We start from the raw sequence: 25733 nt of genomic DNA, 5'->3' as shown, positions 1-25733 counted from the left end.
GTAAAGCTCAACTCAACTCAACTCGAAAAGGATGCGTTTCTGGACCCCAGTGTGGTAAACGTGGTTATCCTCGATGACTTAATGTCTAGTGCCAGCAAAGATCTGCGCATTCCAGATCTGTTTACAGACGGAAGTCATCATTGTAATCTCTCAGTGATAGCCTTGCACCAGAATTTGTATTTCAGTAAGGATCCCACACAATGAAGAAACTGTCATTATCTGCTTCTGCTCAACAACCCTATCGATCAACAACCCTTCATGACTTTGGTGAAGCAAATGTATCCAGGTAACACAGACCAATTTCATGGAGCCATTTCAAAGGGCTACCCAGAAACCAAATGGCTACTTGTTGGTTGATCTAAAATCCCAAAGACCACATTTACAACTTCGTCCCAAAGCATTCAGTTTAAAAGGAGACCTCCAAGCTAGGACCATTCAGTCCGAGTGTGCAGACGTGTGAAGAAAACCTCCAAACCATGCCATTTTGTGATGACTGTGGACTCATGTGTCAAGATCCTTCTGACTTGCAAAAACACAGAAGAAACTGGTGTCCCGTAAAGTCTTCAGTGGGTCCACCGGGAATCCCCCAAGTTAAAAGGAAGTGGGAGGAAGACGACACCTTCTCTCCTGTGAAGGCACCACGTCCACTGTCAGATTGTGACTATTGTGGTCAATTGTTTAGCAATAACCACAACTTACAAAGACATTTACACGATATCAAACTTGTACAAATACATGTCTTGGGAGCAAGGCTTGCCTGAAGATGAAGACATAACATCTGATGAAGAGAGTGAAGGACAGGACGACGATGCAGGCAATGTACAGTAGACTTTTGGGATTGCTCCTATCCTAAACCCTACTCGTTTGAAACAGGGCTAATACAAAATGAAATCAGTATATCTTGTTTTTTTTGTCATGTATACCTCGTTAGGATGGGAAAGCCACATTCACTTGGTGCGCCTAGTGGCAGCAAGATGATCCCCGAGGAGTTGAGAATGGTAATATGACTGAGATTGACATATAAGGGAAAATTTACCAGCGCTTTGAGCATGCATGCGGGATGGACTATAGCGCTATATGAATACCCATATAATAATAATAATAAAAATAATAAGGGCCTGATGATGTACGCCTCTTCGTGGTGGGCCTAGATAGGGGGAATTTTATTCCCTGAACTGAACGTACATCACCCAGTTAGGGCTGACCCCCCGAAGCTGTTTTTTCACTGGGTTACAAATAGCCAAGAAGAATTTTATCTTTCAACTCCGCAGCCCAGTCAGCCTTCCTCCGGTAGTGACACTAACCATACTGGAGATGGGACTTGCCCCAGGGGAAGGCACAGAACCCGACCAAGAATATCTTGGTCAAACCACCTTAAAACCACACTACTTGAGTGTGCGAGAGCGACAGGATGGCCTGAAAATCCACGTATCAATGGCAAGTCGCTGAAGCTGCATTGGGACAATGCCATGCCCATGTATGCTTACCTGACTGAGCAAAATCTCCGAGATCAATTCCGGCGGCTTAAAAATCTCTTGCCCCGTGAGCCAGTTCAACCCACAACTGGTGCCCGTCAGGAACCTTTGCATGAACAGAATGCTCAAGTGGCAGCAGACCCAAAACTTCTGATGGACGTCCGTGTTAACCTCTTTCCTCTTGCTGATGGAAACTCTTCCGACAAAGAGCTAATTGGCCCCGAAATTTCACACCCTCACTCTTCCTCTTCTTCAGTTGCAGATCTTTCCGAAAACCCTGTGTATATTTTGTTTCATTCTATTTATGATGAAATATCTGGCATACCTTTAGAAAATCGGAGGCCAATTAAACAAACAAATGAATCTTTTCCCAAAAATGAAATCAATTTATTAAATGATATTATTTCTATGAAACTTTCATCGGACTGTTCATTACATGAAGTTAATTGTTGTGTCTATGCTGCAGCTCGAACCTTGGAGGAACTTCACACAGTTTCCAAAGAATAATCATCTAATAATAAGAACAATACACCAAAGAAAAAACGGTTTCAAGTAAAACTAACGGAAACTCGAAAATACATTTCCTGGATAGAGCTGTGCCTGAAGTTAAGATCATCAGGAAGTCCAATGTCAAAACGGCAAAAGTCAATTTTGAGAAAATTAAAATTACAATACAAGACAACAAAAGAAAAGGTACTTCTCCAAATTGTCGATTCCCTTAAGGCAAAAATAAGGGTTTGGACTGAAAGAAAGAAAAAATGGGAAAAGAAAAATAAATTTATCAAACAAAATAAACTTTTTAGAAATAATGAAAAGCACTTTTACAGGCAATTGAAAACAAAGGGTGATGGTGAACATGATAAACGGCCTCCCATGGATGCCAATGAAAGGTTCTGGAAACAGTTGTGGTCTGTACCCGGCAACTGTAACCTTGAGGCACCATGGGTCCGTGATTATTACCATGCAATGCATGAGAAAGTAACTAGGTCGTTTGTCTGTTACATCTCACCAGATTGCCTGAAAAGTGTTATAAAAAAGTCCAAATCTAATACAGCTCCAGGGCCTGATGGCATTCGAAACCGGTATTAGAAACTGTTCCCCAGTGTCCAAACACCATTACTACACTGTTTTAATACTCTCGTGGACACAGGTGATGTTCCTCCGTGGTTCTGCAAAGGTCGAACAATACTCCTTCCAAAAAAAGGAGACTTGACTGATCCCAAAAACTTCCGCCCTTTCACATGTTTGAATACACAATACAAAATATTCACAGGGTGTTTGACAAACCTCGTGTCATCTTACTGCTCCTCCAATGATATCATTTACAGAGAGCAGAAGGGAGCAAGAAAGGGATGTTGGGGGTGCAAGGATCAACTTCTTGTACAGAAAATGATTTTGGAAGAGGCTAAAACATATCACCGCAACCTCTCCATGTGCTGGATTGACTACAAAAAAGCATACGACTCTGTTCCTCACGAATGGATTCTGAAGTCTCTTCATTGTATTGACCTCCCTCAGCGACTACTTGATTTACTCAAGTCTTTAATGAGTTGCTGGTCGACTCAATTTGAGATGTACTCACAAGGGCAGGTGCAGACTTCGGAATCTATTCCTATCAAAAGGGGAATATTTCAGGGGGATTCCTTTAGTCCTTTGCTTTTTTGTCTTTCTCTAAATCCTTTGAGCTTTCTGCTCAATAAAGAGGAGGGTTACCATCCCGGACCTCCTCAACACAGATCCCCAACACCTCTTACTCATCTCCTTTACATAGATGACATCGAACTCCTTGCCAAAGGAGATTCCAATTTGAAAGAGCAGGTTCTCCTTGTCGAGTCCTTTTCTAATGATATTGGCATGACATTTGGACTCGACAAATGTAATACTCTTCATTTGAAACGTGGCAAGGTAACTAATGATGGATCGGTCAGGTTACAAGGGGGAGGAGTTATTGAGCATCTTGTGGAAGATCAGGCCTACACCTATCTTGGAATGCAAGTTCGAGATAAGCTCCAGGATGCCCAGATTCAAGACAAACTTCGGGCCGAGTATAAATCTCGTTTAAAGAAAATCTGGAGCTCAGAGCTAAATGCTCGAAACAAGGTCAAAGCCACCAATACTTTTGCTGTGCCAGTCCTTTCCTATTCCTTTGGAGTAGTTGATTGGACGAAACAAGACATCCAGAGTCTTGACCGTCTGACCAGAAGGATCATGTCTGATAACAGAGCCCACCACCCTCGTTCCTCTCTTAACCGTTTATACATGCCAATCAATTCTGGAGGTCGGGGTTTGATTAATGTGGAGGCTCTTCATGATAGAATTTTATTGTGTACTTTTGCACATATTTATTTATCAGATGATCCTCTGGTGATGCATGTGAAGACTCATGATCAAAGCAAGGAATTCCACAGCTATTTTAAGCGTGCCAAGGTTGTTGGACAGAATCTGAAATTTGAGGTTGACTTTGTTAATGGCGATGTACTGCTGGACGGTACAGTGATGGGAGTAAACCAGGTGAAGTCCTTCACCAAGTCTGCCCAGAGTCGGTCATTTGTGGAGAAGCTTTCTGAGAAGCCATTGCATCGTGTGTACATGCAGTGTGTTGAACAGAATAGCAATCCCATCGACTCCTTCGCCTGGATGAAGTCGGCTGGTCTTAAATGTGAAACTGAGGGCTTCCTTTTTGCCGCTCAGGACCAGTCACTTCCCACTCGTAATCGCCTAAATGTGATTCATAAAGAGAATATTAATATGACATGTCGACTTTGCAATGAATTTACAGAGACTGTCCAACACCTTGTCAGTGGATGCCCTTCCTTGGGACAAACAGCATATCTTAAACGACATGATGGCATGGCTCGTTGCTTTTACTACCGTCTCCGACATGCCTGTGGCTTTGACTCCGAGGTCCATCCATGGTACGACCCTGAACATGTCCAGGGCGTCATGGAAAATGATACTTTCAAACTTCTGTGGAATAGGCCCATATACAGCCTCAGAAGAATTCCTGCAAACAAACCTGATCTTGTCCTTTTTGATAAAGCCAATGAATTTATTTATATCATTGAATTTTCTGTCCCTTTTGACACCAATGTGATTGGCAAGATTAAGGAAAAGCATGATAAATATGCGGACCTCGCCTTTGAAATGTCTCGCTTGCATCCCAAGTACACTGTCGTCAGGCTCCCCATTGTTCTCGGTGCCCTTGGTTTGTTACCTCCTGATCTCTTGGCGCAGATCAGGAGAGTGCCCGGGTTCTCGACCGGGAGCACAGCCCTTCTGACACTCTGGGTAATGCAGAAGGCTGCAGTGTTGGGGAGCCTTCATATTCTCCGGAAAGTTCTTGGTGGGTTCGACTAGGCAGCGTTTCCTGGGAGAAGTCCCATTCGCTGTCTGGGCTGCGTGTAGAGGGGGCAAGGGCCCTGAGCGGATGATGAGCCTTACCAGCCTGACTGTGCCAGGATCACCCGAACCCTTTCTGCTGCATACAATTTTTAATCTGTAAAACATAATAATAATAATAATAATAATATACACCAATGCGTTGTCATTCATTGATTTATGATTACTCTTTCATGGTGGATTTTTAGATGAATTCCATGACAGTTGCATTCCTAAAGTGAGTTTGGTTTTATGCCGCTTTTAGCAATATTCCAGCAATATCACGGCGGGGAACACCAGAAATGGGCTTAACACATTCTACCTATGTGGGGAATCGAACCCGGGTCTTCGGCGTGACGAGAAAACGCCTTAACCACTAGGCTACCCCACCGTCCCTCATTCCTAAAGAGGTTGGGAAGCGCACGTACAATGTCCATGAACAGCCTGCACATTTCTAAAGCCACAGCTGACACGCCCTAGCTAGTGTTTTATCTAACGAGCATATAGTGTTATATTTATGGATGTTTTTGGTTTTAAAATACACCAAGCAATGTCATATCGTGATGCATGCATGCAATACAAAATCATACTGTTTAGTTTGAGAGTAGGGAGTAATTCATGGGCTGCTAATTTCACCATATTAACATAGGCTGTTTACACTCGCGAGAAATCTCGCCAGGCTTACCGTCGACAGAAACTCCTTCCTCCCCCTGCCCCAGCAGTCCCCCCACCCTTCATCCCTCCCCTGCCCCCCGCTACAGCATAGTCCAACACACGCAAATGTGGGTCACCAGATCGCGTCTCTCTGCTTGCACTGAAGGAGAGAGGGCGCGGAACGACACAATCCCAAATATAACATATGTTATATTTACATGGAAGGTGCATCTCAATATCATCCCTGATTCCTATATTTATCGCATTACAAGGCAGGATACAATGACAATATGGATTGGATATTGGATGTTCAAATATGGAAGGTCAATACCGGTAAGTTTGAAATACATTTGAAATTCTTTTTAGTTGGGTTGTTTTGGTGATGGTCAAGACAAACTCAAACAATTTTCATGTGGCAATGAACGCTGGTCTATATTGCATTGAACAAATGTGTTATAAAACCCGTGAACTGATCCCATATAGTTTCTTTTACACATATGTGTGCACATGTTAGACTAGACTAATGTTTAGTCTCTGAATATTTAATTTTGATAGTAACAAACAAACTTTTTGAGCCCAAGGCAGGCCTGGGAAAAAATCTAGACTTCATTTAGAGCCTTAGCACTGCAGGAAGGGCTACGCTTTAGAGAAAATATTTATGGTTCAGGGACCCTGAGACAGGCTAATGTTAGACCCACGATTTTGAGTACATTTTGAGGAGGTATCATATCACACCTTGGCTGGGTGAGACGAGGGAAGTGTGTGGAGGCAGCGAGTGTAAGTCGCCATGCCTCAACGGCGCGCGCTTTTAGACAACAGCTTTTCTCCACAGGCGACAGAAAAGGTTATTGAGTATGAAAATTATGAACATTTTGTAAAACGACAAAATGATAACCTCAACTCACTGTCAGAGGGGGTTTATATAGGTAGAATTGAAACCGGATGAAACCAGTTAGTGGTCAGTGGTCCAGTGAGATCGATAGTCGTTCTACGCTGATTGGTGCGAAATAATGGCGTGATGACATGGTGTGATGCAATGATGTGTCATCCGTTTCCAACGGGGCGCGCAGTCATTGACCCCAGTCAGCGTGAGTCACACCGGAGTGAGTACGCTGATTGGTCCAAAATAATGGCGTGATGTCATGGTGTGATGCTATGATGCGTTTCCCACGGGGTACGCGGTCATTGCCCCCTGTGAAATGAGGTCAGCCAGGTGTTCGATGACGTCATTTGGGACTATTTCAACCCCTCTACCCCAAGTGTATATAATATAGGCCAACTTATTGTCGAAAATGTGTGACATTGTGCCTTTAGTCGCAGGTAGCAAAAGCACTGTAAGTCCCCATGGTCCCTAGCATGGTGATCTACCTTCAGTTGCTGGTGATCTCCAGTCCGTTTTTCTATTGTATTATCTATTCCATTTGTCTAATTTCAAATGTTACCTGCTAGTTTGAATTCTGTAACTGTGATAATCTAGTTATTTTACCGGCTCGTTGTTGATAGGTTCTTATAATTAAATTGCATTTATTGTTAAATTATATCTTTTTATGTCACAATATGGCTGGAATATTGCCAATGTGACTATAAATCTTAAGTCACTCACTTACTACATCATAATTCCTGAGTTTAGAAACAAATGGATGTTTCACATTTGTCAATCATGGTCACAGCATGACAATATTTTAAGCCACTTCACGCCAAAGTACCAAGTTCGATTCCCGCATGGGTACATTGTGTGAAGCAAACTTATGATGGTGTCTCCTACGGAGACATTACTGTATGTACTTTTCTGTATGAATGTTGCTGTAAGCTGATGAAAGCATATTCAATCATCCCTTTTGGACTTTAGGTAAAGTGATCGAAAGGTAGTACATAAAGACACCACTCGGAAACCCCTCAGCCTCTCATACACACACCCTCTCATAAACACACTTTTCTTCTCCTACCACTTAATACCCCGTCATGAAATCAGCAAAAAGGAGCACAGGTACGTTCTTGACGTTGGCAAGGTTGTATAACGTGTCAGACCCGCAGAAATATTAATGTATTTTCATGTTTGCTCAACAAAAACCCCAGCGGCTGTAAATGACTGAGACTGGGTCCGATCATCTTGTGGTTGATGCCATGAACAACGAACCTCGCCATGAGGTTATAACGACACACGGTCAGCCACTTCACGCGAGCCTCACCAGTCAGATTTATATGATCTTGGTTTTTTTCAATAAGCACTTATCATTGCTATTGAAATTATCACAGTATATTCTCTCTCATCATATATCATATCGTTAACCTGATATGACTTGATTAAAACATGGTTAGACGGGTGAATTTGTGTGCTGGCGATAAGGTGCCTGACTCCTAAAGAGAGTAGGTTCGAATCCCGGAAGGGAATGAACCCAACAACTGCACAAGAATCTTTACTTTACTGAGAAAGTGTAATTCTGAATACAACATGTATCACATTTAAACACTTTCTGGCATTGTGTATTCGTATTGTTAAATATAGATAGTGACTCGTAACATTTAAATAGTTAAGCCAACGTGATCACTGGTGTTTAGGTCATATAGGAGAACAGAATTATGGGGGCAATAATTCAAAGAGATATCAGCCAGTTTAAACCCACATAAAACTGTTATCAGCGGGCGTGACTTGCTACACGAGTATTACTCATGACAGGGGTAAACTGACAGGAAGGTCAAAGAATCTAGAATGGTTTCATAGTTGAGATTAGTCTATACCTTGCAATTACGCAGTGAGCGAGACCAAATTGATAATCAGTTCAAATATATTATGAAGTGGAATGTCTGTGTGCGTGCGTGCGTGATGTTTTCATTTACCACCGTCAGCATAATGACCAATTTCTCAACTTTGGCGATCGCCGAATGGTTCCAATACATATACTCATGTACAAAAGTATGTACACACCTGTTGTTTGGGGTTTACTTTACAACACGTTGTTAAGCAAGGGGATTGTCAGATCATCCCTGCTTCACAGCATTACAAGAATTTGTATGGAAACGTCACACTCATATAATATAGAAGTTGTTATCCATAACCTTTGTCTATATTGTACTTCCCAACTTCTGAAATGCAACCCTAAAAACATGGACTGATTCGCCCACTTTAGGCTGTTAACGCAAGGCACTGGGTACGTTGCATTTTGGTACATATGTGTTGATTTGCCTCGATATTGTATACTCAAAACAGTAAAATATGTACGTCTCGACCTTAGGTATATATTTCTTTTTTTCTAAATTTGAACTGTCATTGCAATTCAGTCTTTGTCTTATTTTGTATTCAGCGACGTTATCATGAGAGGCCTAGTGAGACACACATGAACATGAACATGAACTCTTGTTGCAATCGTATTCATAATTCTTGAGTATAGAAAAAATCGATATTTCATGTTTGTCGATCATGTTCACATCCTTGGCGGATAGACTTTCAAGACTTCCCTTGAATGTTTTTCAATAAGCTATTTCTTTATTACTGTTTTTGCATATTTCATACACTAAGACATTCATGTCAAGGTCAAAGTGAGCCTTTATAATATTTGTGCTTTTGAACAACTACAGAAATATCAAGAGAGGTTGACTGGTCATGTTTTTGTTGACATTTAACTTTATCTTAAATGACGACCTTCCCTTTCATTACTTTTTAAGTTTGATTTGCTAATTTGCGGCGGGGGATTATGTAACCTCAGATTTCGGATATAAGATCTGATGATAGCTTTGTAATGAGACAATGGAATAAGAAGTGGTGTCATAGATTTATTTAGTGCTGCCTGAGCAGCACTAATGGCCATTGTGTTCTCAGCAATGCCAACGTGGCTGGGTAACCAAAAACAATGATGTCGCATTAGCCAGTAGCAATGATATAATTAAATGATTTCAATTAAAAGTGGATGCTTGCCAGAACGATTTTAAATAGCCTGAAGGCTATGTATATTCCTTATATGTGGGGTGTTTATTAATAACATGCTTCGGCTGTGACAATTGACCTGTGATTCTGTAATCTGGAATATATTGTTCTGTATCCAAAGACAGTGGCACAAGCAACAGCGCCACCAGCCCTGGAACCATCTGTAAATAAGGATTTCTATGTGTTACATTTATTATTTAATTTAATGTTTTTGTCTATATTGTAATTCATTAGTTTCAGATGTTTTTAATGTGGTCAATGTAAGGTCAACTAGTGCCAAGGAGGACAAGAAAGCACACGGGAAGGAGATATATTTTCTAGCTCAGCCAGCAGCAGACATGAAAGATTTGACTCTTAGCCCAATAGGCGGAACAAGAGAAGACTTCTTATTGTACAAATCCTAATAGAGGGCATTGGAGACAGTTGGACTTATCTGAATATTGTTTAGCCAGATACTGTAAAGAGAAATTTATACCGTGATGCCTATGAGATGGTTCGACGTAGAGACTATCAATAGGAGAAGTTCTAAAAGTTCCAAGACAAAGTTTTAGACCTTGTGGTGGACAGAATCTAATAGTATGAGATCGCAGTTACATACTACGATTGAACCATAATCAAGTTTCGAGTGGACAAGATATCTGTATAAGTGTAAGAGTTGAGTTGAGCTGAGTTGGGTTTTACGTCTCATCGGCATTTTTCCAACCATATAGTGATGAGATCAAGTCTGAATTCATATACATTTGAAGTACAAAGAACAAATGAGCTTTATTTTGAAAACATATATATTCATTACATTATTAGTTAAAAGAAGAAATGTCTAGCATCAAATTCAAAACCAGTCAATTTGTTATTCACATTATGGTACTGGTCAACTTCCCTCAAGTAGCTAACAATGAGATGATCGTTTACGCGGAAAAAAAGTCTTTCATATTTATCGCTTCATAATGCGAGTCCCTTGCAGTCGACCATTTGGACTCATAGTCATATGCGTTTGACAGACTATTGGCATTGACACGTCTGTGTGAATGTCGAAGCAAACTATGGTGATATCAGGTGATATCCTGTTCAGCACTTTGAATATGGTGGTGGTTGGAATTCGGCCTCTGGGGGTGATCCTAATGCGTTTGGTGAACAACAACAAACTGCAAAGAAATAAACATAATCTTTGAAATACTTAAATACTTCCTCAAGATTCCGAAATTCCTTTAGCGCGTCTTGTTGAGAGCACCGATCAGCAATTTTTCAGCTATATTCCATCGATTTGAATAATACTGGATCTCGACCACGCAACCTGAAAGTCTGAAACCTGAATAATCAGTCCAATATGACAGGTATACTTTGACAACAAGCCATATATTTGTGCAGTGTTTTAAACCTACTCTCGGGAATAAGAGGTCTTGCACATCACGTGTATTTTATGTTGAAATTAACCAACACTTATAGAACTCATGAATTTAATTACTATTACTATTGGCTGTCTCTTTGTCATTAGCCATAACGAGATTTTACCTTTGCCTTATGAGAGTTTCATCAACGGGAAGCTTAAGATGATTATTATTCAAAACGTAAACACACAGTTGTGATAGAGACCAGGCCAGCCTACTCTTGACTCGGGTCATCAATGACAATCAGCAGTTGAGCTGTTGATCAACAGTTAATATGTAATACCCGTAGTCGCATATGTGACAAGTAGAAATGCATGGTTAGGTTAGGTCCGATACTGCCTACAGTTCCAAACTGCCTACATCCCAACCTGCCAATAAAAACATTGTAGGCAGCGTGGGAAAAGATTTTTTGCCCTGTAGAATAATGGAACAACCCGAGTATCAATGAAGAAGGGGTGGTTCGTTTGGAGTAAGGGATAATTAGGGGGTATATCTGTGTATAGTATGTTGTGAGTCTTCTCATCCAATAAAGACTACAAGACAAGTACAATGATATTGTTTTATTTTGTTTTGGGAAGCAGTTAGCATGCTTATAATGTAACCTCCAAAGCAGGATTAACTTAATCCTATTTGATCAAGTTCGATTGTTTTAACTATGTTCAAGATGACATTCGACTCCTTAGCAGACTGCGTCAGCGTGTACAGGAGGACGTCACATCCATTCGGCAGCTGTACGATGAAGAGTTTTCCGCGGTTGCTGACCCAGCGTCTGTACGATCGTTCTGGAGTGTAAAGTCCTCCCTCTACCGACACAGAAGCAAAGTTTTACCAAACCTACCCAAGTCTCTAGCTGATGTTCAACTCGATGGACCATGGACTCAGACAGAAGATGGACAGCAATTCTCGTGCATTAATGATGGTGACGACGACGACAAGATACTGGCTTTTGCTTCAGAGGACATGCTAAACACGCTCAACAGTGCCGACAAGTGGTATATGGATGGAACGTTCTATGTTGCACCAGCCCTATGGGATCAGCTGTATGTCATTCACTGTATGGTGAATGGGGATATGTATCCATGTGTGCATGTGTTGTTGCCAAATCGTACGAGGGCTACCTATCACGTTGTTGAATGATGTTGTTAGGGACTAGGTAGGGGGTGAACATGCGCCTGGTAAAATCCAGATAGACTTTGAGGTGTCAGCCATCAGTGAGTGAGTGAGTTTCGATTTACGCCGCACTCAGCAATATTCCAGCTATATGGCCGAGGTATGTAAATAATCGAGTCTGGACCAGACAATCCAGCGATCAACATCATGAGCATCGACCTGTGCGATTGGGAACCGATGACACGTGTCCCGTTAGTCGCCTCTTACGACAAGCATGGGTTACTGAAGATACATTATAACCTGGACCTTCACGGGTCGTCAGCCATCAGGGCAGTGGAAACAAGTAAAATACTGTGAAACCACTAAAAGACTGTAAAGCCTATCAGTTTTTCATGATAAATACATGTAAAGATGTCCTACCAACCAACACTTGTCATTGTTTTAAACTTTTGTAGACAGAATGGGAAGACACTATAGAATCAACCAGCTAACTAGTCAAAGTTCATTTTAGCAGGGGTAGAACAGGTCAGATCGGTGTATTCACTTCCTGATAACTGGACCGTATCATGTTGTTTTAACCTGTAGGCAGTATGGGAATACGCCAAATGCATACGAATCGGCTCGTTAAAGCGTAATCACGATGATAAGTAATTACCTGATATGAATGCGGCAATGGATAATCCATATTCCTAAAAACTGAAAAGCCTAGCCGGTGGTGTTTCAATCCATCGCTAGCTGTGATTTGTCAACCCCTGATAATATGTTTGATGAACAATTAGTAACGTTGAAGTACATGCTAGTATTGCCAAACTTAAGACGAATAAAACGACTGAGTACGTGTACATAACTGGAAATTATATTCTATTATTTTTACAATAAAGACATATTATCTATGTTCTGGTAGAAAACTATCATTGTCACATTTTATTAAAAGGAAGATAAAACGTTACATGAAAATTACCGTGCTACTTCTCACAGATTTTGGTATACTATATGCTAATATCTTAAACAATGGACTTGTATTCTGTGCTAAGTGTTGTGATAAAATTAAAGAAGAACAAGTTGGTGCAGAACAGGAAAGTCTATCCTTGATGATATATAGTATGACCAGAAATTATTGAGAATGTTAGGAATATGTTTAATTGGATTTCTAGTATAAAAACCTTGACCAGCTATCAAGTGCTTGGTTTCATTCAAGAGAGATAATTCCGTTAATCCTTTTTCATTAGTTTGTGAAGAGTTATCCCCCTTTGTTTACTTGCTAGCAGACGACATTTTCAGTGATCCTCAGTATTGATGATTTAGAGAAGACGAAATTGATTTTAGGGTATTATAGCAACGACATCAGATCAGCTAAAGTGATTTCAAGTAGAACAGGCATCCCTTAGTCCGCTGTTTATCGTGTTTTGAAAAATATTGCAAATGGACATGGCATTGAGCACCAGGGAGGCGCAGGTAGGCCTAAAAAACTGCCGATGACAGGAGGCGGCTTGTTATTCTTGTTTCTAAAAACTTAAGGCTGGATATGATTGATAGAGGAACTGTGGCTGTCTGTAAGGAGACAATTAGAACTGAGCTGCATGCAATGGGTTGGCAAAAAAGTCGTGGAATTCCATCACAGATCATGAAACCTGAACAAAAGGAGCGAAGGTTGAACTGGTGCTTACAGCATAACAATTTTAACTGGGACAATGTGATTTTCTATGTGGCTGTTTCCTAATACACTGAAATTCTGGACAAACTGAAAAACCTTTGTATCAGCGCCCAAAGTACGGTCCGAAATTTAACGTGTGGGGTGGCATATCTGTTTTCGAGGCAACGCCCCTCTGTGTATTTGAAGGGAATATGAACAGTGAGCGGTACACAGATATTCTCGAGGGACATTTACTTCCATCTGCTCATATGTTCTATGGAAATTTTAGGATTTTCCAGCAGGACAACGACCCAACACATCGTTCAAAGCAAAGCCTGGTTTTTGACCCAAAATATGACATTATTAGATTGGCCAAGCTATAGCCCTGACCTAAATCCAATAGAAAATGTTTGGGGACTTATGAAGGAAAGTGTCAATAAGAAACATCTCTCAAATATTGCTGAAGAGGTGGTCCGATATTGGGACAGCATGGACCACGACTTCCTAACTTCATTGCTGCCCATGGTGACTTGACAAAATACTAGCTGTTCACCTGTCTTTGAATCTGGAGTTAGGTTCTGCTTATATTCACATTTAATACGTGAGTAATGAGTGAAGAAAATGAAAAAAAATTACAATTCTCAATAATTTCGGGTTCTACTGTATTTACCTTACTCTCACTACTAATATATTTTCCTCAAAAAAGGTTAAAACTGTATGTCTGTTTTAGTTTTTATTGATTTCTGGAAAGCGTTGGATTCCGCCAACAGACACATACTTTATTATTTATTAAAAAAGAACGGATATGCTTCAAAAAGTGTTGAGGTCTGTATATCAGAATATGAAGGTTTGCATGCGTACATCGAATATTATCTTACCTCACACATAAATGTCGCTTTCTGATTGGCTGAGCGCTCTTCCATTATTTTCATTGTACCCCGCTTACAACCAGTAACTTTTCAATGCACCGCGCTGTCAATGGCAACTTATTTGGTACTTCCTGGTAGTAATTCTTTATCTCGACTAACATTGAATCACGTATGATGTACGGAAATTACCGATATTTTGCAAATGCAAATTGAAGGAAGGGCAATAACTCTCAATCTCTTTTTCTTGTCAGCAAAATCTAGCGATGGCTACAAAAAGATTTATACCCGTGCTCCAAACAATTCAAAATTAACATTAAGGTGTTCGTTAAGATAAATACGTTTTTCACTTGTCCCTCGGGGCCCATGGGGTCCATGGGTTGATGTACCCTCGATGTCTGTTTGTGTTCCCCTCGCCCTTCGGGCTCAGGGAACATAAACAAGCATCCAGGGTACATGAACCCATGCCCCCCTTGTGACCAGTGAACAACTTGAACACAGAAGGATGTCGAATGTCCTATAGGGATATGGCAAGGTTGTGTTCTTAGTCCGTTTCTGTTCTCATTTCATTAACTGCTGGTCGGCGAAATCACGTCCACTTGTACAAATGACGTTCAGTTATTCCCTGACTTACTGTTTTCTGATACTGAAGTGATTGGGAGAGAGGGTTAAATATTACGTCGATTCTGTAATTGGACTTAAAGCAAAACTGTATTTTAGAAATTACTACAAAACACTGTGTTTTCCAGCAAATCTAAACAAGACAAGAATAGTTGTATTTAAACAAACGGACAGAATTTGTAGAGTGAGTGAGTGAGTGAGTTTAGGTTTACGCCGCACTCAGCAATATTCCAGCTCTATGGCGGCGGTCTGTAAATAATCGAGTCTGGACCAGACAATCCAGTGATCAACATCATGAGCATCGATCTGCGCTATTGGGAACCGATGACATGTGTCAACCAAGTCAGCGAAACTGACCACCCGATCCCGTTAGTCGCCTCTTACGACAAGTTAGTCGCCTTTTTATGGCAAGCACATGGGTTGCTGAAGACCTATTCTACCCCGGATCTTCACGGGTCCAGAATTTGTAGAAAAACGTGGATATACAAACTTGCTACAATTAAAGTTTGGTCTTCGTACAACTACCTTGGGATGCCATTTTCCAGAAATCTCATTTTGCAGGCAGCTTTAAACAATCTAACTCTTAAAGATGGCAAGGCTCCCATTACTGTTCAACGCAGTTGTTAAAGTTTGAAAATCTCTCACATCAACTATGCTATAAAATCTTTCACACGGAAATCCTGCCAATTCTACTGTATGGTTCTAAGGAATGGGGTATGCATTGAAAATATACAAATGCAAGCATGTTAATGTTTTCTGTTGATCCGCGGATGCGAACTAGTGATATTGTACTGGGAGAATGCGGAAGATACCCAAATAATTCACATATTGGTTGAAACTCATGTTTCCTCATCTCTATCCATTGAAATCATGTAAGATGGGTATTTTTATTTGACTGAAAATATAAGAGTTACTAGAAATAAATTTATCTGAGCTATGTTAATTAAAACTACACTGTTTCAACTGGGTCCTGGATTTGCATGCACTGGACAAGGAGTTGGAAGATATAAATTTTTTATCAATTGCTCAACAAAGAATGAACAACAAGGAAACAGGCACTCTAGGAATATTCTAACAGGAAAATGCTCATATTCCTATTCTCTGTTTAAACGACATTTTTGTGTGAAAATATTTAACAGATGTAAGTGTAAACGAATTAATGGAATAATTATCGCGATTTCGTGGTTTTTTATGATCTAGTGTAATTTTAAAATATGTCATGCTACTTGGAACCAATCCTGCAAAATGAGTCAGAATGAAAGCAATAATATTGATGATGAATATCAACTTCTTCTCATCTGACCACAATATGAAGATCTAAGGAGCCATTATATCCTGTCTAAGTATATGTCCTGTCCTACAATTTACAAATTCTGTAAACTATTGTCAACAGAATATGCCTACAGAATGGGGCTACGTTTATACATCAAGCACTGTCAAAACGTAAATTTGCATGTACCATTATAACCGTTTTTACTTCGAGCTTCTGGCCTACAGTTCCGAAATTACTAACATGAAAATGAAATACAAATATGTGATACTCCAATAGTTTTATTGTCATCTGTGGAGATATTTTATAGTCTAAATATATTTATTGACTGTGTTTAAATAGTTCTCGTCACGATGTCTGAAATGGCTTACTCACCCGCCCCCAACTCCTCATTTGCCAAACGATTTGTTGTTTTACAACGAATACCTACGCATGGGAGCAGATACCCGAATTGATCATCTGATTGGGAGGGATCAAAGTATTCTTTTCACAACTGGTTTCTTCATAACTGTACGTAGTCTCATCATACCTTTTAGCAGTGTTATGCTTGAAACATATTTGATAAGTTGGTGAAATTTGGCACTTACAAATGTCGCCTATGCTGATTCTTATCCCTTGATCATCTCGATCCTTGCAGTAGATAAGACAGAGGCAAAGACAGGAGGAAGCGACAGCAATGATTCCAAACACAATAGTTATAATGCCGGCGCTGGAAAATATTGAATATATCCTTGAAACAAACATGTGCACTCAAACATACATCCTTATCTATTCGACACAAGTAAACTTTTTTTCAGATTTAACCTAATGAATTGTTGAGAAGCATTAACGTATCTATGTCGTCTGTTATCAGATAAACAATAACACAATGGAATAATTGCTCCAGAAAGAGATGATTTTTGTTTAAAATCATGTTTGCATTAAGTTATGTTCTGCCTTTAATGCCATCATCATGGTTACCTCTTGTATCTACCCACACGACGTATTAAATTTGGGACAAACCTATTACTGATCCTGCATTCTCCATGCGGGAGACCCTCTTTGACTCCAAAAAAACAATGGTCTGCATCATCTATAATAGACGAGAAAAAATTATTTTTTTCTGTTTGAAAGGATATTAAACAATGTAAGTAACATTCCAGATTTTAGCAGCGCTGAGAAAGAACGCTGGATGAGTGAGTAATATCTAAAGTCACATCTGCAATATTTCAGCCATAAACAAACGACCAGAATGTATACATTAAAATGAATTAATTTTAATGATAAAATCCTTTCGTCTAAGAACAGTGAGTAAGTTCAAATTTAATGTCTAATCGGAAGGGTGAGTGAGTGAGTTACAATCTAAAGTCACTTTGGCAATATTTCAGACATATCGTGACTAAATCAAGTTTTAGATTAATTATAATTAAAGGTAACTTATACTCCTCACAAAACATAAAGCAGCAAGTTATATCTTTATCCATCTGTATAGAGATTTTTGCCGACCTGTTACTGAAAGGTAAATATTCAAAGAATACAGAAGACTGTCAAAATTGATTTCTCTGATAACATTGATAAAATCACCGGACGGCATGACGAGCCAACGCTTTAACCACTAGGTTACCCCACAGCCCCGAATATGATGAGAAGAATCCATATTAACTTAACATGCTGTAAACGTCCAATGTGACAACAAGAAGTAAAAAGAAAAACGGTAAACACTGTATAAGATTAGAAATGTAACTCCTGTGTACTCAAGAGTTCGGTTGTCATGGAATTGCACAGGTACGCGACCTAGTGCAAATGTGTTGAAGGAAAACAATATCTCTAATGCATTTTGGAAATGCCATAAGTACGTTTTTTATGTCTTTGTGTAGAGAGAAAGCTTACCTTTTGTTGATGTTGATGCTGATGCTGATGTTGATGTTGATGATGATGGTAAAGGGCTTGTCGTTTGATTGTCTTGACCGTGGACACCTGAAAGGGTAAATGACACTAAGTCCACATTGGGAGTACGTTTGGAGCATATATGGATATATACAATGTCTTGATCTACTGGATATACAATTCCAAAAGGGATATCTTAAAAAAGAAATTGTCTCAACTATTTGCCAAATCCACTGCAAGTAATATCTTCTAAGTGTAGGACATGGCTTCCACACCTTCATGTTTACCCCACTGATACTGCCAACCTTTTGAATGCAGTTCAATGAAAAACGTTCAGAATTACGTCATTTATCTCGACACTGGATGAGAAAGCATGATTCATCACAGAGCACTCACACTGTGTGGTGTTACCTTATCGAATTTGTTATTGTCAACAGAGAGGTATAGTGGTTTTAAGTTACACTTCTCACAATATGGCATCATGATCATCGATGTATGCAGTTGAGACATTGTGATTGATAGTTCAGTGACTGAGAGAGCTAAAATCTGTTATCACATGTAGACAGTTAAAACAACCAACAGCTCACAGATGCAAATGTTACCAGGAATACAACTGGCTTAAGTAAAGAGTAACGTGTTCAAAGAATTCTCAATTCAAGAAATCCATAACAAAAATCTATGTTGATGAATACCATGGTTGAATGTCGAAGTTGCTGAGGATGGAATCAAATAGCTCTAAAACAATATTATAGTGAGTGAGTGAATGAGTTTAATTTATGCCACTTTAAGCAAAATATTCTAGCAATACCAGGGCGAGGGACACCAGACATGGGCTTAACACGTTGTACCTATGTGGGGAATCGAACCCGGGGATTTGGCCTGACGATCAAATGCTTTAACCACTAGGCTACCACACCAGCCCGTACGATAGATTCATATGCAGCTGAAAATTTAAACTGGAGTCGAAAATAAGAGAGAGGACAGAATATGATGAGACTGACTGACTGGCTGAGTTTGGTTTTACACCACTTTTAGCAATATTTCAGCACTTTCACGGCGGGGGACAACAGAAATGGGCTTCACACACTGTACCCATGTGGGGATTCCAACCCGGGTTTTCGGCATGACGAGCCAACGCTTTAACCACTAGGTTACCCCACAGGCCCGAATATGATGAGAAGAATCCATATTAACTTAACATGCTGTAAATGTCAAATGTGACAACAAGAAGTAAAAAGGAAAACGGAAAACACTGTATAAGATTAGAAATGTAACTCCTGTGTACTCAAGAGTTCGGTTGTCATGGAATTGCACAGGTACGCGACCTAGTGCAAATGTGTTAAAGGAAAACAATATCTCTAATGCATTTTGGAAATGCCATAAGTACGTTTTTCATGTCTTTGTGTAGAGAGAAAGGTTACCTTTTGTTGATGTTGATGCTGATGCTGATGCTGATGCTGATGGTAAAGGGCTTGTCGTTTGATTGTCTTGACCGTGGACACCTGAAAAGGTAAATGACACTAAGTCCACATTGGGAGTACGCTTGGAGCATATATGATATATACAATGTCTTGATCTACTGGATATACAATTCCAAAAGGGATATCTTAAAAAAGAAATTGTCTCAACTGTTTGCCAAATCGAACTGCAAGTTATATCTTCTAAGTGTAGGACATGGCTTCCACACCTTCATGTTTACCCCACTGATACTGTCAACCTTTTGAATGCAGTTCGATGAAAAACGTTCAGAATAACGTCATTTATCTCGACACTGGATGAGAAAGCATGATTCATCACAGAGCAATCACACTGTGTGGTGTTACCTTATCGCATTTGTTATTGTCAACAGAGAGGTATAGTGGTTTTAAGTTACACTTCTCACAATATGGCATCATGATCATCGATGTGTGCAGTTGAGACATTGTGATGGATAGTTCAGTGACTGAGAGAGCTAAAATCTGTTATCACATGTAGACAGTTAAAACAACCAACAGCTCACAGATGCAAATGTTACTCCATCATAACCAGGAATACAATTGGCTTGAAGTAAAGAGTAACGTGTTCAAAGAATTCTCAATTCAAGAAATCCATAACAAAAATCTATGTTGATGAATACCATGGGTGAATGTCGAAGTTGCTGAGGATGGAATCAAATAGCTCTCAAACAATATTATAGTGAGTGAGTGAATGAGTTTAATTTATGCCACTTTAAGCAAAATATTCTAGCAATACCAGGGCGAGGGACACCAGACATGGGCTTAACACGTTGTACCTATGTGGGGAATCGAACCCGGGGATTTGGCCTGACGATCAAATGCTTTAACCACTAGGCTACCACACCAGCCGTAAGATAGTTTCATATGCAGCTGAAAATTTAAACTGGAGTCGAAAATAAGAGAGAGGACAGAATAGGATGAGACTGACTGACTGACTGAGTTTGGTTTTACACCACTTTTAGCAATATTCCAGCAACATCACGGCGGGGGAATACAGAAATGGGCTTCACACACTGTACCCATGTGGGGATTCCAACCCGGGTTTTTTTTGGCATGACGAGCCAACGCTTTAACCACTAGGTTACCCCACAGCCCCGAATATGATGAGAAGAATCCATATTAACTTAACATGCTGTAAACGTCAAATGTGACAACAAGAAGTAAAAAGAAAAACGGAAAACACTGTATAAGATTAGAAATGTAACTCCTGTGTACTCAAGAGTTCGGTTGTAATCGGATTGCACAGGTACTCGACCTAGTGCAAATGTGTTGAAGGAAAACAATATCTCTAATGCATTTTGGAAATGCCATAAGTACGTTTTTTATGTCTTTGTGTAGAGAGAAAGCTTACCTTTTGTTGATGTTGATGCTGATGCTGATGTTGATGTTAATGGTGATGGTGATGGTAAAGGGCTTGTCGTTTGATTGTCTTGTCCGTGGACACCTGAAAGGGTAAATGACACTAAGTCCACATTGGGAGTACGTTTGGAGCATATATGGATATATACAATGTCTTGATCTACTGGATATACAATTCCAAAAGGGATATCTTAAAAAAGAAATTGTCTCAACTATTGCCAAATCCACTGCAAGTAATATCTTCTAAGCGTAGGACATGGCTTCCACACCTTCATGTTTACCCCACTGATACTGTCAACCTTTTGAATGCAGTTCGATGAAAAACGTTCAGAATTACGTCATTTATCTCGACACTGGATGAGAAAGCATGATTCATCACAGAGCACTCACACTGTGTGGTGTTACCTTATCGCATTTGTTATTGTCAACAGAGAGGTATAGTGGTTTTAAGTTACACTTCTCACAATATGGCATCATGATCATCGATGTATGCAGTTGAGACATTGTGATTGATAGTTCAGTGACTGAGAGAGCTAAAATCTGTTATCACATGTAGACAGTTAAAACAACCAACAGCTCACAGATGCAAATGTTACTCCATCATAACCAGGAATACAATTGGCTTGAAGTAAAAAGTAACGTGTTCAAAGAATTCTCAATTCAAGAAATCCATAACTAAAAATCTATGTTGATGAATACCATGGATGAATGTCGAAGTTGCTGAGGATGGAATCAAATAGCTCTCAAACAATATTATAGTGATTGAGTGAATGAGTTTAATTTATGCCACTTTTAGCAATATTCTAGCAATACCAGGGCGAGGGACACCAGACATGGGCTTAACACGTTGTACCTATGTGGGGAATCGAACCCGGGGATTTGGCCTGACGATCAAATGCTTTAACCACTAGGCTACCACACCAGCCGTAAGATAGTTTCATATGCAGCTGAAAATTTAAACTGGAGTCGAAAATAAGAGAGAGGACAGAATAGGATGAGACTGACTGACTGACTGAGTTTGGTTTTACGCCACTTTTAGCAATATTCCAGCAACATCATGGCGGGGGACAACAGAAATGGGCTTCACACACTGTACCCATGTGGGGATTCCAACCCGGGTTTTCGGCATGACGAGCCAACGCTGTAACCACTAGGTTACCCCACAGCCCCGAATATGATGAGAAGAATCCATATTAACTTAACATGCTGTAAACGTCCAATGTGACAACAAGAAGTAAAAAGAAAAACGGAAAACACTGTATAAGATTAGAAATGTAACTCCTGTGTACTCAAGAGTTCGGTTGTCATGGGATTGCACAGGTATGCGACCTAGTGCAAATGTGTTGAAGGAAAACAATATCTCTAATGCATTTTGGAAATGCCATAAGTACGTTTTTTATGTCTTTGTGTAGAGAGAAAGGTTACCTTTTGTTGATGTTGATGCTGATGTTGATGCTGATGGTGATGGTGATGGTAAAGGGCTTGTCGTTTGATTGTCTTGACCGTGGACACCTGAAAAGGTAAATGACACTAAGTCCACATTGGGAGTACGTTTGGAGCATATATGGATATATACAATGTCTTGATCTACTGGATATACAATTCCAAAAGGGATATCTTAAAAAAGAAATTGTCTCAACTATTTATCTTTTATTACCTTAAGGAGGTTATAAGTTAAATAGTTTAACATAGACCTCTGAGACAGATTTGCATTGTTTGGTGAACGTCAGGTTACTCTTGATTTTTCAGGTGTGATACTCGGTTGGTTCCGGTTATAGTTGGTCTATGAAACAGCAACCCAGGTTTGTTGTAAGAGGCGACTAACGGGATCGTTTGGTCAGGTCAGGATGTGACCGTATCCCTCACTACAAAAATGACTTGGTTTCCTGAAATCTGGAAACCATCCGTATACTGGGTAAATGGGGAATCCAGTTGGTTTCCATTCACTGAAACTAAGTGACTGAGTTTCCAACTAGATTCCATTTTGGATTCTTTGATTTTTGCATTTCAGTAAATGGAAACCAACAAGAAACTAAGGTTATAGGTTTCTTTTTGGTTTCCTTTCCTGGAATTTGCAATTGAAGGTTTCACGAAATGGAAACCAACATAAAACCAGAAGATGTAGTTTCTTGTTGGTTTCCTGTGCACTGTTTTAAACTGAGTAACTTAAAATTTGGAAGTATTTGGCATGAAGTTAACCATCCTGGCATCCAGTTGGTATCCATTCATTGAAACTGGGTAGCCTAGTTGGTTTAAACATATTTTTATTCCGTCAATGCAGAAACCTTGATAGGCGAACAAGCCTAGTGGCTTATATAAACGCCGCTCCAGTACATGGTTCCAATATAGCTGGATAGATATTTGAAATAGACGGACAAGAAAAGAATAATATTGAGACAAAATTACACTCAGAAAAATGATTGAATAATAAATATTTGGTTATGTAGTTGGTTGTGCCTAGTAACGAAAAGAGCTGCCACAGAAAATCAAGTTATAAAAATCTTGTCTTGCATTGAATATACATGGATATGTAGAGATGATAATCACTGGAAGCGCTTACTTTTAGAAATGAACTGGTGTAATGAGGTGAGAATGTCACAATTTGTTGAGTTATCCAATGCGCCGTTACCGTATAAGGTAGTTTTCACATCGTATCCTTGAATATAAAAATACACCGTTGTTCTTAAATTTTGATAGTTCCGACATGTAAAAAGATAGTGAATGACGTCTTCGTTATAATGACCACATGAACACTAAGCTGTTTCTGATATATGTCGATTATATCTGTCTGCGTTCAGATCACTACAGCCGAGCTTGAGGCGACAATGGATGATTTGACAAAATCTAGTCCCAAAATTTAAATCAAAGTAGTTGTCAGTTTCTGTTGGATTTATCATGGTTTTAAACTGCCTCACGGAAATAGCGTTAACAGGTCCATCGGGCAATGAATTCCACGACATAATCGCGCTCGGTAAGAATGATTGAGAATATCTTTGTGTTCTACAGTTAATAGTTTGAATGGAAGTACTATCTCTAAGATTATAGTTGTTTTTTTTAAATACTCTACCTGGTACAAGATCATTCAGATAATCAGGAGTCAGACGCTGATACACTTTATAGAAAGTTATAAGTTTAAGCGATATCGTCTTTGATTCAGTGTGCTGTAATTGGTTTCCTTGTATATTTTATCATGACTGGTGCCACGAACCGCACCGCATATAGGTCTTAATGCGCCTAAGTGTAACTTTTCCAGTAAAATCGCCTGTTCAATCGTACAATTATCCCATATATGACAGCAATAATCAAAAAGTGGTAAGATAAAGGAGTTATATAAAGTATTTAGCGTTTTCCGAGATAAACGATTTTTCAAACTTCTCAGACAATTGATCATTGTTATACCTGAGTGTTTATGGTTATCAACTTCTTAAATAGTTTCGCCATTCATTAGTAAGTTCGACCTGGCATTATTTTTCGTTTTACGAGTGAATGTTATACTCTCAGTCTACTAGGAATAAAACTTACCTGCCACTTTCTGGCCCAGTCTGATTTTTTTGCCAAATCATTGTTTATAATTGCGGCTGCTGTAATATGATCATCTGTTATAGCATATATTGATGTATCATCAGCAAAAAGGCGAATGTTACTGTCTATACCATCTACAATGTCATTAATATAAATGAGGAACAGAAGTGGTCCTAATACGGAACCATGGGGTACACCAGCTTCCACAGATTTGATACCTGAACTGTATCCATTTATTACCACTTTCTGCATTCTACTATCTAAATAACTTTCAAACCACTCCAAAAGCTCTCCCTGTATACCATAAGCATAAAGTTTATGAATAATACCTTTGTGCCAAACTTTGTCAAAGGCTTTACTTTCATCACAGAATACCGCTCTGATTTTCCTTTCCTTGGTCTACGGCACTTGCGATAAAATTATAAAGATAAGTTAGTTGATTTAGTGTAGAATCACCAGGCCTAAATCAAGATTGTAAGTTTGATAAAATATTGTTATCCCTGAGGAAGTTGAAGACGTATTTAAAAAGGCCTTTTTCCAAAAACTTTAGCGACACAGCTTGTTAACGCTACAGGTCTATAGTTTGAGCAGTCGTGTTCATCACCATTCTTATGAAGCGGAATTACTGAAGGTAGTTTCCAAGAAGTACGATACGTTTTATTACGAAGAGAGATGTTGAACAACTTAGCTAACAACGGGGTTAAAGAGGTTGCAGTTCGTTTCAGTATGATGTTTCCAATGCCATCAGGCCCCGTGGCTTTCGATGTATCTAGACTCAGAAGAATATCGCGAACATCTCCATTACTTATTGTGATAGATGACATAGGATGATCGATTTCACGCGGTTCGAAATCAGGCAGATCGGCGTTAGGATTAGCAACTTGCGATTGTTCTGAGAAAAATGAGTTGAGTACATCAGAAATATCTTGTTCATTGTCATAAACTATGTTATTGCTGACAATTGATGGAAAGGACGATTTTATGGAATTTGTTTTAACATAATTCTTAACTAATCGCCACCACATGTTACTACCATGTGTGTTATTTATAGATTCATCAACTCTTGCATCAAAAGCACGTTTTGCATTTCTAACTGTTGCTACTACTTTGTTCCTAAGTGTTCTGAACTTAGTCCAATCATCAGGAAGGTTTCTGTTTTTTGCAATCTAATGAACA

General features: G+C 39.5%; 1 long non-coding RNA gene across 1 annotated transcript; it reads right to left on the bottom strand.

Annotated features, from left to right (window-relative positions):
* Nucleotides 1–4612: 4612 nt before the first annotated feature.
* LOC124259477 lies at nt 4613–24519 on the bottom strand. Its single transcript, XR_006893846.1, has 3 exons — nt 24435–24519; nt 10898–10903; nt 4613–4623 (listed from the first exon to the last, which is right to left on the bottom strand). It is a non-coding gene; the product is annotated as an uncharacterized LOC124259477 (long non-coding RNA).
* Nucleotides 24520–25733: the final 1214 nt, after the last annotated feature.

The sequence above is a fragment of the Haliotis rubra genome, unplaced genomic scaffold, assembly GCF_003918875.1.
Source record: "Haliotis rubra isolate DU_JTF1 unplaced genomic scaffold, ASM391887v1 Scf723, whole genome shotgun sequence".
In the NCBI taxonomy this organism is placed as follows: Eukaryota; Metazoa; Mollusca; class Gastropoda; order Lepetellida; family Haliotidae; genus Haliotis; species Haliotis rubra.
This window is presented reverse-complemented; position numbering and strand designations above follow the sequence as displayed.